We start from the raw sequence: 9,668 nt of genomic DNA, 5'->3' as shown, positions 1-9,668 counted from the left end.
CAAACAACAGAATCACAAGAGCTGGTTTTTGTTGTTGTTTGTTGGTGCTAGGGATAGAACTCAAGGTCTTGCACATTTTAGGAAAGTGCTCCACCACTTGAGCTGCACCCCCAGCTCCTGAACCCCATTTTCGAAGACTCCTGGCTTGGACTATGGTGGTAGTGATGAAAATGGGGAGAAGTAAGCAAATATGAAAGATATTTGGTAGGCAAAATCAATTGAACTTTGTGTTGGATTGGACAGGGAATGGGGACATTTAGAGAGATGACTGGTATAACTTATAATCACTGTTGGCATTCACCTGGCTAAATCACACTGCTCCTTAAAGCAGTGCTTCAGCCCATGTGGCCAGTCCGTAGACCCAGAGCCCAGTCAGGACTTGTGGAGATGAGGCCTGAGAAACTTAGGATTTGCTCCCACTAGAAGGTTCTCTGCTGCTAGGGTTCACCTCTCCTGCTGCCTAGGTTTAGGGATTCCCCCAGTCCTGCTGACTTGCCCCGCGGATTTGTAATTGTCAAACTTCCTGAGGACAGCCTGTGTGCCAGTCTGGGTTCCCTAACCCCTGTGCTCGACTATACTCCTTGATCTTCACTCTGTCCCCTGCCATCTGTGAAAACACCACATACGGGTGCCACTAGTAGCTAGGTGAGAAAATGTCGGCGCTCACACCGACCCCCTCCCCAGCACGCCACACGCAGTTTGGCTATGCAGCGCGGGCGTAGTCCCTGGGAGCCCTCTTCCTTGAAGTTCCCGCCACCGAGTTTGCGGAAGGGCAGCTGCCAAATAAATCCTTCCTGTGCCTGGGCGGCCGAGACTACTACTCCCAGGATCCTCCTGGAGGGCGCGGGTGCAACCGAATGTGCCTGGGGATTAGAGAGGGTGAAAAGTCCCTTGTAGGGTGCGCTGAGCCGCAGCTCACGCTGCGGGCTAGGAGGCGGCCACCCAAGAAACGCGGCTTCAGGTCTGCAGGAGCCTCAGGGGGTGCCGTGGCAGCGTTAACAGTAGGGACCAGGGCGTGGGGCGCATGCGCTGTACGGACACACAGCTGACCCAGCGGCTTCGCAGAGCCACCAGGGACCAGTGGAGGCCAGGAGGTAGGACGGCTGCTGGATGGTGGTGACTGGTATCTTCTATGGCCACGTTGCCATAGTGACCACCATGCTTCGGCATGTGTGACAGCTATAGGAGGAGATCGGCATGGCTGGACCTGCTGACTACACTCCCCACTTAAGTGGCCTGTGCCTTCCGTCCCAACAGAAGATTATAAATGCTCTGATTGTAAAAGGCCCTGAGCAGGAGCTCTAGCGGACCAAGGACTTGGTATGGAGGCCTCTGCTCAAATAGAAAAGAACGGAGACCATGGAAGAACCAAACCCTGATAGCGGAGTGGAGAGGTAAGACACTCGGGCTGTGGTGGACAAGGGCAGAATCAGCTCCTTCTTTCCCTAAACTCAGTGAGAGGGGACAGATCCTGCGGGGTGGCTGAAGGGTTACACCTAGAAGGTCTCTGTTGCCTTAAGAATGTCAAGTTGTCATGCAGTGGAGTGCCAGACAGCAACCCTCAGGGACTGTACTGTTCAATAGAAACATAATGTGAGTCACATGTGCATTTTTTAAACCTTCTAGTAGCCTTACTGAGAAGGAAAAAAACTGGTGAAATTAATTTTAATAATGTGTTTTATTCAACCCAACATTTGCAAACGTATTAGCTCAACATGTGATAAATACAAAGAACTGTCAAAGCAATATTGTGCATTGTTTATTTTTTGCAATAACAATCAGTCTGTAGTTGACAACAACACATCTTAACTCATACTGGCCACATTTCAAATGCCCTACAGCCACACTTGGCTCACTGCCTGCCTCATTGGACAAGACAGCTCCAAAGTTTTCTCTTGGCTACACCTACCATGGGGCTGGGTGTAGAGGAGTAGCTTACACATCACCTCCCTGCCTGATGGAAACGTTTTGCCAGGGTTTCCATCACCTTGGCTTTCAATCACCCCTTTCATCCTGGCTTCCATTTACCAACACACTGCCATGCCTTCTATGTCATTTTGCAGTCCAGTGCCTGTGAGATGCATAATGCAGGCAGGGGTACTGTTTCACAGGTGAGGAGCACCCGAGCAATGTGGACTTTGGTCAGTTTAGGTGCATGCATGTTTGCTGCAGGACATGGTTTCTTCCTTTTCCTCCAGTGTTTCCTTCCCAGGACTCTGCTGGTTCCCACAAAAATGACCCAGAAGAAGGAGGGCTTCACTGATGAGCTCCTGATAGTCTTGTCTAGAGGTGAGCTGGGACTTCTTTCCCCAGAAGAGGTTCCCTCAACTTTTCGAGACATAATACACACATCATCCTCCCCTGCTGTGCAGTATCTGTGCTCTCCAGCAATTTGAGCCTCTCATAGGACATCTTTCTGCAGTTTTCTGCCCTTCACTCACCATTTGATCATTTGTTACACCATAGAGACCTGCTGTGTGGCTCAGAGTTTTCTGTTATGCCAAGTATGAAGCCCAGCTGTGGGCATCAAGGAACTTAGGGCCTTTTGGGGGAGAGGGAGCAGGACAAGCTGTGAGTGTGAAATGGTCAAATAACAAGAAACTGCAAAATTAATAACATATAATTATATATGATATTAATCTTATCTATGTAATAATATATGTTAACAACATATAATGATCTATATGATATCATATATATAATAATATATAATATTAATCACATATATAATGATACAATTTTTTTGGAACTAGGGACTGAACCCAGGGGCACTTAACCATTGAGCTACCTCACCAGCCCTTCTTATTTTTTATTTTGAGACAGGCTGTCACTAAGTTGCTTTCAGCTTTGCTTAGTTGCTGAGGCTGGCCTTGAACTTGCAATCTTCCTACCCTAGCCTCCTGAGTCATTGACATTACAGGTATGTGGCATCCCACCTGGCCCCCTTTTGATATTTTGAACAGAAAGTAATATGGGGAACTAAAGAAGGAGAAATTTAAGCTGTATTTGGAAATGAAAAATGATGGCTGGCGATGATCCAGACTAAAGGAAAGTAGCAAAGGTTCAGGGAAAGAAATAAACACAGCCTTTTCTGGGAATGGTGAGAGACAGGCTGGAGTAGAAGGTGTGTGGAGGTCCACATTTCATGTACAGAGTGAACTCAGTGGGTGTCTATAATTTTTTGTATTATGATAAAATATACATAATAAATATTTACCATCTTGACTATTTTAAGTGCATAGTCCAGTGGCATTGAGCACTGTTTACAATTGTCACCAGCATCTGTCTCTAGAACTTTTTCATCTTCTCCAGCTGAAACTCTGTTTCCACTAAACACTAAGTCCCCAATGTCCCTGGCTCCCACCTTTCCACTGTCTGTCTATATGAATTGGAATACTCTGGGATGTCCTATAAGTGGAACCCTCCACTATTTGTCCTTTTGTGTCTAGCCTCTTCCACTGAACATAATATCCTCCACATCGAGGTTGACACTCTTGGCTTTCAGCTTCACTGGAATTTATTGGAGACACTGAGAAGCAGGACAAAGTAAAAGATGAGCATTACTTGTCACAGGGGGTCATTTAGGAAAAGCCTATAGGGTGTGTGTGGAAGGAAAAAAGATCCAAAGCATCCTTTTTAACATGGAAGGCTAGCAGAATATCAATACCCATATTACTTAAGTGAGAAACCATTAGCAGGTCTTAGGAAACCCTCCAAAAGTCCATTGTTTTACACAGTAGAAATATTTTAAATATCTAACATGCTAAACCATGCTGATACATAAAAAAGAAAATAAGCCCCCACTTTTCCCCTGCCAGTTAGCTCAATTAGTAGCTCACATATTGCTGGAGGATTTCCTTCCAGGGTCCAGTAATGAGGGTCAACCTAGTGAAACCTGTACAAGAGATCCCCAGGAAATAGTTGTGGCTCTTCAGTGCCAGCTAGTTCTTTTCACTGGGTGCAAGGAAACCCAGGCAGAAGAGAATTTAATCTTTTTCTGGTGTATTAGGCAAAAAAGTTGTTTAATTCTACTGATTTAAAGTCAGCTTTCAACTAAGAAAGATCAATTTTCAAAGTAATATGCTTTAAAATAATACATTGTATATGAGATGTACACATCTAATAACATCAGTGGAACTCTTTTCAAAACCAGGTAAATGAATTTAGAACACAAAATAAATGAATAAGTTTTCAGGTTTCCTTTATCTTGATTGCTTGTATAGGAGGTATGAATTAGTACAAAGATTTAGGAGACTTTGAGATCTTTACCATAATTTTGGCTCATTTGTTAAATATAGCTTATATACTCCAAGACACTGAATTTAAACTGTGATGCTGAGACAGTTTAAGGAATCAGCTCTTTCAAATATATTAGAATAAATGGAGTTCTGTGGTATTTTATGGGCTAGCCAGAGTATACAACACTTTGGTTTGTATTACCTCCATTATATAAAAATGTTTTCCATCACATTTAGAATACTGTGTGAAAATTTGACTGTGTGGCAGGAATGTGTTGTTACCAGTATCGACTTTATAATACCAGTCTTAGTCCCCCACACTGGGACTGGTTGGTTTACTTTTCATTAGTGACTTTTGTGGGCACAGGGACTGGAGCACTGCTATTTGCCTGTGGGCTACAGGGCTTACTGATCTCTGGCCTACTCATCTTTCCTGTGGTTGTATAGAAATGCCCGGATTCTAGAGTCAGCCTGTGACAAAGACAGCTCTTGTAGAACCTCTCAGAGGCTCTAGTATCTGAGATGTGTTCACAGGCACCAGCCACACAAGTGGCAACTTGAGGTACCAAGTATAGTCAGACTTTATCTTGCCTACTTTGCTATAATTTGGTGCATTACTGCTGGTGGTGATATTTTTCAATAATCAATAAAAGGTGCTATAGCAACATTAATAAGTCGTTGAAAAGGAAATTGTTCATATCTCTGTTACTGAACACAGCTGATTTCAAATGTGAGTATTTCCTTGCAGTCTTCATTCACTTCCTCATCTATTCCTGTCACCAAACTCTCCTTTTTCATGTTTTCATGTAATTTTGAGTGTCAGAATATTTTTTAAATACCCAAGGAAACAGTAAAGGAATTCTTAGAACCAGGTGGTAATTGCCTTTGAACTTGAATTGTTTTAAAGGTAAGTACAGTAGCACTGGAGAGATAAAAGAGCATAATATACTGAAGGACAGATTTCCTGGAGTATGGGATCTCTGGGGCCAAAAGTAGGAGAAGATGAGGCCAGATAGGTAACTTTGGTCTAGGTTGGGAAGGACCTGGAATGCCACTTAAATGAACTTGATTTTGTCACAGAAGTACCTGAGAGGAATTTAAACAGAAGCCTACCATGCCTAGGTTTGCATTATAGAATAGTATGCTGGTACCATGTAGACAGTGGAACAGTGGAGTGTGAGATTGGAGGTGTTAGGAAGACCACTTATGAGATCGTCACAGTAATCCAGCAGAACTCTCCATGAAGGCTATGACAGTGGAGACACCCCCCCAACAAAACAATGGAATAAAAGGGTCTTGAACCCCTGCTGTAAGGAATTCTCCTGACATAGGCCAAGGGTGTGAAGCATCCTATTCAAATCTTACCTTCCTTTAAAAGCCGCCTCCCTATAAGGCTGCTCTTGTTTGTCCAGCATCACCATCCTCACCCCAGACTCCTCCCTTCAGCAGACCATATGGCCTATACCATAATATTAGTCACTTGGACTGGGGGTACAGATCAATGATGGAGTGTGTGATTAGCATGCATGAGGCCACTTGAATTTGAAACAAAGTCCACTTGAATTTGTACTTAGGGCTTTAATTCTCAAATCATTTCATTCAACTGATTATCCTGTTTATTATGTGAATGAAACAGGCATAGAACTGAAGCTGAAAGGGATTGGAGTTGGGAACTCTCAGTATATACCAAGGGATAAGGGAGTCATTTCTTTGCCACTGAATTTCCCACCCTGTTATGTCCAGCATGTGAGAACATTTTGGAATGTGCTTTAACTCTTCTTCCTAATAAAATGACTTTCTTCTCAGGAGCAGAAAAGCATCAACTCCTTTCTGTAGCTTCTGTGAAGTAGAGCACTCAGCTAGGCACATACTAGGTGCTCAGTATGCATTGGACTTGGTGAAAAGGGGCATTTAAATACTTTTGCACTCTTCCCGTCAGTCTTCACCTCTTCCTACAGTGCTGCCCACTCCAGTCCTCCCTGAGGAGGTTCAGGGTAAGTAAGAATGGTTTAGATCTTCTATGACTTTGTGACATTCATGGATGTATATTAGACTTATGCCAGGAGGAGGGCGGTATACCTGGACCCCACTCAGAGAGATGTGGTAAAGATGAGATGCTTGCCAGGTACAGGCTCCTGATCTTCCTGGGTAAGAACAACATTCCTTCACATGGACCCTCTGAGCTGGGACTGGAAAACCAGGGGTCAGATTTCCATTTCCTTGGCAACCAAGACAGATAGTTTCTGTTTCTCTTCCAGCTTGAAAGGCCAGTGCCAAATGGCATTATTGATAAACTTATTTAAACTGCTTCAGAGACTCGGGTCTCTGTGTCCATCTGATCTTCTAGACCAGGGGTATTATCATATCAGGTCCCTGTGATTCCTGTGCCATCCAGGTGGGCAAAGCCAGTTGTTCCTTGCAGCTGTCAATTTCTTGCTTCTGCTGCCATGCCCATCCCCCCTCCCTACTTTCAGGCCATCTTGAAAATTGAATTGAACCTGTAGAAATAGTCTGTAGGGTCTCCTAAGATGCCCTTCCTCCCTGAATACCAATCAATTGAAGTGGAACTCTAGGATATCATTGTGTTCCAGCACAAATACCTAAGTCTCCTTTCTTTTCCAAAAACTAGAGATTCCAATTTCCAAGTCAGACATTTTCTCCCAATTAGAACCAACAGAAGAACCATGGGTACTGGAAAGAGGAGGGTTGCAAGGCTCCTGTACAGGTGAGCGGGTGAAAACAAGGTAAGTCAAACCATTCTGGTCAGTGCAGGAGTACATGACCTCTTTCAAGTTCTGCTACTGAGACTAGTTTTCTGTTTATTGTGTATCATCCATCTGTTATAGGCATTTATATTTGATCCATTCATACAAAGCCTGGAAAGTAACCATTTGGAGGACCTGGATTGAATAAGGTTTGCAATTTCCAGTTCTGAAGAGAAAAAAAGGACCGTTTTAAAAGTATGGGCATTTCGTTGGTCACTGGTACCTCTCCACATTTAGTATTCATTATTTATGATATGTTCCTAATTGCATTCTTCTCGACAGGACATTCACATTCCAGTTCAAAATATAGCATATTTACTGATGACACCTGAACTCCAAAGAAGTGAGTGGAAGGAGAGTGACAAAGGAAACGAGTTTTTTTTTTGTTTTTGTTTTTCAAGACATTCACTCATTCATTTAACAAACAGATATTTTACCCAATTGAATTTGTCTCATTACCAAGATAATACAAGCCTATTCTAGAAATAAAAAAATAGAGACATGAAGAAAATGCAAAAATCTTGAGATTCTACCACACAGTCCCATTCACTATCAACTTTTGCGTGAACATTCTTTCAAGCAGGCCTCTGCAGTTATGTGCAGTAACATGAATATTTTGATGCATGTGCTGTGATTCTCTGCCTGTCATTTTACCCTTAGTCATGTGTTGTGGACAGCTTTCCATGTCAGTGAATATGTATGCATAGCTAGATATTCATTCTCTGGAATGGCTACATAGTATTCTGCTTACCCCTATATCACAATCTATAACCAGCCCACTATTAATAACTATTTAGGTTGTTTCCAGGTTTTCATTGTTCTGTGCAACACACAAATGAACAAACTTACATTACATCTTTACAAACTTGTCAGGATATATATTGTGACTCATTTCCTTAGAGTGGGATTGATGACATAAATGGTAAAGGGTAAAATGTCTAAAAACCTCATTTCCTTTCCATGTGCAACACTCTTGAGTCATTTTAACTAGATACAAAGTAGAATTGAATTGGTCTTTAAAGATCAGCAGATCCAATTAACTTCAATTTCCTCCCCCCCGCTTATTGTGTGTTAGCTTCCATATATCAGGGAGAACATTCAGCCTTCGGTTTCTTTGGGATTGGCTTATTTCACTTAGCATGATAGTCTCCAGTTTCATTCATTTACCAACAAATGTCATAATTTCATTCTTCTTTATGGTTGAGTACTATTCCATTGTGTATGTGCACCACAGTTTTTATCCTTTCATCTGTTGAAGGGCACCAGACATAAGTTTCCCATGTTCATGTATGAATATACCACTAGTGAAACTCCACATCATGTACAACCACAAGAATGGGATCCTAATTAGAATCAGTTATACTCCATGTATGTGTAATATGTCAAATACACTCTACTGTCATGTATATCTAAAAACAACAACATCAACAAATAAGATTAGCAGAAAAATTCCCCAGGCCTATGAGGAAGATGGATGATATTGGGGTGGGGGCAGCATTGCCTTTAAACTCCTTATCTTCACCCAAGCCTCTCAATTATTATCCCCACTTTTGGGGGAGTCTCTGACAGATTGAAGTTTCCCTCCATTTCACTGCTAAGCCCTTTACCATTCACTCATCCTACATCAAGATGGGAACAAATATTAAGAACAACAAACCTTGTGTAGCATTTACAGTGTGCCAGGCATGCTTCTTACATATAACTAAGTTGGTTTTCTAAAATGTCTTAGGTAGAATATTCCATCCTCTGTACTTTATACATGAAGAAACTAAGGTTCTGAAGAGTCTTTAGTTGGTCTGAGTTCATAAGGCAAATAAGTGGCTGAGTCAAGAGCCAAACCCGCGCTGATGTGCCTTCCTCATCAGGTCACACAGATGAGCCACACAAGTGCTTAGTGCTCTAGCCTATCTGCTTCTGTATTTGACCAGGAGCATCTCCTCTTCCTCTACATCTCATTTGAGGAATGAAGATGTGAGTGGTTTCCTGTGAATATTTGGTAGGACATGCTCCTCTTCTATGTGAACACATCCTCAAGGGCCAACATGTGGTTTCTCATGCCTGTCCTGGCTCTTTGGAGAAAACTGAGATTTCCCCTTCTAATTTGGAATTTGGAAATAATGTCTCTTGGTGGAGTTTGTTTTAATCATAAAATACCATGTGTTCATAATAGAAAAGAATATAAAGAAGTAAATAAAATCACTTGTTAGAGAAGTGCAACAAATGTTTTGGTGTATTTCTTACTAGTATTTTATGCATGTTTATAATTATATATGTATGTATAGTTATATATCACAATTCTAAAATTATGATTTTTCTGTTACTTGTGTAATTTTGTATACTAATTTTAATCATAACTCTTCATACATCATTAAAATTTCTTCAAAATCATGATCTATAATGACTATGGAGTATATCATCATCTAGCATATAATTTATTTAATCATTTTCCTATTGTCAGACTTTTTAATTTCCCACTTTTCAGTGGCTGTTCACACTGTTATAAACATCTTTGTACTTAAATCCCTCTGCACAGCTGTTTTCCCCCTTCTATTGTAAATCCTAGAACAGGAATTTTCAAGGTGATTGATTTGTATTACAAATTACTTACCAAAACGTTTTTCTAATTGACTCTTACAGCAGCAGATTAGAACATATATCCCACTAT

General features: G+C 41.7%; 1 long non-coding RNA gene across 2 annotated transcripts; it reads left to right on the top strand.

The window, feature by feature from the left end:
• Window positions 1-859: 859 nt before the first annotated feature.
• LOC306651321 lies at window positions 860-9,280 on the top strand. 2 transcript variants are annotated; one of them, XR_013761126.1, is made up of 7 exons: window positions 860-1,094; window positions 1,180-1,394; window positions 2,824-2,920; window positions 6,045-6,232; window positions 6,868-6,963; window positions 7,085-7,198; window positions 7,286-9,280. It is a non-coding gene; the product is annotated as an uncharacterized lncRNA (long non-coding RNA). The 2 variants fall into 2 exon arrangements; XR_013761127.1 differs by having other exon boundaries at window positions 860-1,394.
• Window positions 9,281-9,668: the final 388 nt, after the last annotated feature.

Source organism: Sciurus vulgaris (genome assembly GCF_902686455.1).
Source record: "Sciurus vulgaris genome assembly, chromosome: X".
Taxonomy (NCBI): Eukaryota; Metazoa; Chordata; class Mammalia; order Rodentia; family Sciuridae; genus Sciurus; species Sciurus vulgaris.
Note: the sequence above shows the minus strand (reverse complement) of the source record. Positions and strands in the feature narration are given on the sequence as shown.